A 4,782-nucleotide genomic window follows, 5' to 3' on the forward strand; every position below is an offset into this window, starting at 1 on the left:
GGGACCCTCCTCCTGTGCATGAATTTCACCGGGCCTTTAGTATAGGATAAGTCAACAAGAGCCAAGCTGAAGTGACACAGAGGGCAAGGCATGGTTGAGGCACCTGCTGCTTCCATTCCCTGCCCAGACCCCTATTTTCCCAGCACTTCCACTCCTCCTCTAGTCAGCTCTGAAGCCCTCTTAGATAAGTCATTGTGTGTGTGTGTGTGTGTGTGTGTGTGTGTGTGTGTGTGTGTTTAATGAAGCTTTCATCACGTGGCATGATAGTTATTAACTCCATCTCCAGTCCTTTCCCTCCTGGGAAGGTTGGGGGTAGGGGGTGACGAGCTGGAGCATGGCCCTCACCCTGAAATGACGTGGGGACCCCCCAAGCATGGCCTTATTAGGATAAAAGAGGCTCCTAGCATTCCGAATTTAAAGAGATTTAGGACCTATGTCAAGAACTACCATGTTTCCTCGAAAATAAGACATCCTCCGAAAATAAGACCTACTTACAGGTTTCCTTCTGAGTGAAATATAAGGCATCCCCCCAAAAATAAGCCCCCTCCCCCAGGCTTTGTCTCAGAATGCTATTGCTAAACATGAGAGATTTGGTCCACTGATTCTGAAAGAAATGGAGTCACAAGAAATTCACCAGGAAATTCAGGAATTGGATTGTTATGATGATGTTCCAGAAGATTGTCATTGAATAAATGAGTAAATTCTTGATACTGTAGGATTCACAGTTTGTGTGGTTTGTGTTGACAACTACCGTACTACCGTACCATATACAGGTAATAAATTTCCTTTATTTTCATTTAACAATAAATGTGTACCGTATTCTTCTTCATGGAAAAATAAGACAGCCCCTGAAAATAAGATCTAGCTCATCTTTGGGAGCAAAAATTAATATGACACTGTCTTATTTTCGGGGAAATAAGGACAAAGACTAAATATATATTTTTTATTATCCCACAGTCACTAACTGTCTTATGTTCTGGACTGTCTTTCAAGAATATTTATTAGAGTGATATCAGAGGAATGGTGTGGATGCCCTTGGCCTCTCCCCCTGAAACTTTAACAACTTGATCTACTATAATTCAACAAAGAATTCCCTGCTCAGTGGAGAGGCTGCCTGAGACCAAGCATTGGAACATCTAAAGGTGGGCAAACGGGAGCTAAGAAAGGAGGAGAGTCCAGATCTGCCCAGAGAGGGGAGGAAACGGGCAGCAGCAGGCACTTCCTTCGGGGGGGGGGGGGGGGGGGGCGGGGGGGGGGGACGGGACAGAGAGCCTCAGTGGGCTCTCCAGCAGGGCACGCTGTGTGAACCATGGCTGAGGCAGCAGAGAGAGCGGGGAAGGGACTCAGGGCAGGGGTTCTCCCAGGCTGCCCACTGTCTAGTGGCCAGAGTTCCAGACAAAGAAATGGAGTCGCAGAGCCATGCCATCCCCTTGGACTCCCATTACCCTGGAGGAGCACATTGTAGGTGAAGAGCTATTCAGCAGAATCCTCTGTGACTGTTACCAAGATCGGTGCATGAGGGGTGGGCCCAGTGGGGGTTGGGGGTCACCATTACTTGATGAGCCTGGCTGAATCAATCTTGTTTATCTTTTCAAAGAACCAGATCTTGGTTTCATTGATTTTTTTGTTTGTTTTCTTTTAGTCTTTATGTCATTTATTAGTGCTCTCATCTCTATTATTTTCTTCCTTCTACTTATTCTGGGCTTTTCTTGTTCTCTTTCTAAATGCTTAATGCAGGCTTGGATAGTTTATTAAATTTTTTTTTTTTTTTTGAGGTGGGCCTGTAGTGCTATGAACTTCCCTCTCAGGATAGGTTTTGGGTTGTTGTGTGTTCATTTTCATTTGTTTCCAGGAAGTTTTTATTTTAATTCTTATCTCATCGGTAACCCATTCATTGTTTAATAACATGCTATTTAGCCTCCATGTGTTTGAATGTTTTTGGTGTTTTTACTGTAGTTGATTTGTAATTTCATGCCATTGTGGTCTGAGAAGATATTTGATATTATTTCAATCTTCTTGAATTTGTAGAGACCTGTTTTGTGCCCTAACATAAGGTCTATCTTTGAAAATGTTCCTTGAGAAGAATGTATATTCTATAGCTTTGGAATGGAATATTCTGAATATGTCAGTTAGTTCCATCTGACCTAGTGAGTCATTCAGGATTACTGTTTCCTTGTTGATGTTTTTGTCTAGAAGATTTATCCAATATGTCAGTGGAATGTTACTAGTAAAGTTCTATACTGTAAGTGAATTGCTGTCTATTTCTCCTTTAAAGTCCTTCATAAGTTTTTGAAAATATTTTTAGATGTCCAATATTGGATGCATATATTGTATGTTTACTGGGTTATGTTCTTTTGTTAGATTGACCCCTTTAATATTAGGTAGTGACCTTTATTGTCTCTAGTGATGGCCTTCATTTTTAAGTCTGTCAGATACGAGAATTGCTACTATAGGTGTTTTTTTGTTGTTTTTTGTTGTTGTTGTTGTTTTGTGTGTGTGTGTGTGTTTTTTCTTTTCACTTGCATGGACAAATTTTACCATCTCTTCGCTCTTCATCTTGTGTGAGCCTGTTCTGAAGTGGATCTCTTGTAGATAGCATATATGTGGGTCATGTTTTCTTATCCACTCAGCTACCCTTTGTCCTTTGATTGGAGCATTTAAGCCATTTACACTAAGGTTATTATTTATGGTTACTTTATGGTTACTTATTTATTGCCATTTTAATTCTGTATGCCTAGCTTTCTTTCTCTGTTTCTTCTTATCATTACAACAGTCCTTTTAGCATTACTTGCAGTGCTGGTTTGGTGTAGACAAACTCATTTAGCCTTTTTTTGCCTAGGTAGAAAGCTCTTTATTTCACCATCTATTTTAAATAACAGCCTTGCTGGATATAGTAATCTTGATTTTAGGTTCTTATTTTCCACTAGAGGCCCAGTGCATGAGATTCATGCTCTGGTGCGGGGGTGGGGTGGGTGGGAGGGCATGACCTGCGGGGATCAGCCCAACTGTGGGAGCACTGCTCATCCCAGTCAACTGAGCGGTACTCCACTGTGGAGTGCTCTGACCACCAAGGGGCAGCTCCTGCATTGAGCGTCTTCCCCCTGGCTGCAGTGTGCATCATAGCGACTGGTCAACTGGTTGTTCTGGTCATTCCACCATTCGGTTGCTGGGCTTTTATTATATAGGATTACCTTGAGTACTTCAATGCTATTCCCTTCTGGCTTGTAAAATTTCTGATGAGAAATCAGTCCTTATGGAAGCTCCTTTGTAGGTAACAGTTTGCTTTTCTCTTGTTGCCTTTAAGATTCTCTTTGTTTTTAATTTTTGGCATTTTAATTACAATGTGTCTGGGTGTGGGTCTGTTTGTGTTCTTCTTGCTCGGGGCTTTTTGTGCTCCTGAACTTGTGTGACTTTTCCCTTCACCAGGTTAGGGAAGTTTTCTGCCATTGTTTCTTCAGACACGTTCTCTATCCCTTGCTCACTTTCTTCCCCTTCTGGTACTCCTATAATGCAAATATTGTTACTTTTCATGGCCCATGGCTCCCTTCAACTATCCTCCTATTTTTTAATTGCTTTTTCTTTTGATTGAGTGACTTATTCTACCCTGTCTTCTAATTCACTGGTTCTATCCTTGGCTTCTCCTAATCTGCTATATGTTCCTTCCACTGTGTTCTTTATTAGAGCTATGTCATTCTTCATAGCTACTGTATCTTTTCTCATGCTATTGAGCAACTTTGCCATCATTATCTGAACTCTATGCCTGATAAATTTCTTATATTTATTTCATTTATTTCCTCTTTTGGAGAATTCTCTTGTTGTTTAATTTGGGGCTTTTTTTCCTTCCCATATGAGCTGCCTATTTGAGTTTGTTTCTATGTATTAGGTAGACCTGTTATGACTCCCAGTCTCTAGTGCAGGATAATGTCAGGTGCTGTTTGTGACTGGCCCTGAACCCCCTGTTTGGACCTATCAGCAATCCACAGTTTGTGGCTCCCTCTGCTGGGGCTGAGTGCCTTTGGAAAGGACCAAGATATGCACCAGAATCTACTTTTTATAGCTCCAGCCCAGAATGAGATCAGGAAAAGACTCAGAACTGTAGAGATCCACCTCTGCTTGAAGTTTGATTGTTATTCAGTCTTGATTAGCCTCAGGCTATTGACCATAGATATACATAGATTCCAGAGGGTGGGGTCATAGGTTTTACAACTGGGGAGGGTAATGCTTTCCCTCCAGGCAAAAGCTGCTTGGATGGTAAAGATATGCTGGAGGAAGATGCCCTCTGCAGTTTGGGGGACTGACTCAGCACAGAAGACCAGGGCAGCTGCTTTCCAACCTCTAACCCCACAGCCCAACCCTAGATTTTCCTCACACAGCTGTAGTTCACTCTGTCCTCCCTCTGCTGAACCCCAAGGTGAGTGGCTGCACACAGAATTTTGTGCATTGGACCGTTAAGTAGCTGCCAGAATTTCCAGCCATCTCTCCCTGACAGATAGCAACCCTGCTGCTTTTCATAGCCATGTGTTATGTGGTCACCTTACTCAGTTTTGGTGATCTGGGTTGGGCAGCCTAGATTGGGGTTTAGACTCCTGAGTTTTCAGGCAGGACCTTCCACTGCTGAGATATACCTCCAGAATGTCTGCTGCTGGCTGGGAGCCCTGACAGCCTTTTTGCACTTCCTACCAGTCTCTGTGCAGTCTCCAATTTCCATGCTTGGTTATCAGGGTTCTCTCCAGCTAGCCTTCAGTTGATTATTCAGGATGTTTGTTCTGTATTTTAATGGTA

Source organism: Pipistrellus hanaki, assembly GCF_964339955.1.
Source record: "Pipistrellus hanaki genome assembly, chromosome: 7".
NCBI lineage: Eukaryota > Metazoa > Chordata > Mammalia > Chiroptera > Vespertilionidae > Pipistrellus > Pipistrellus hanaki.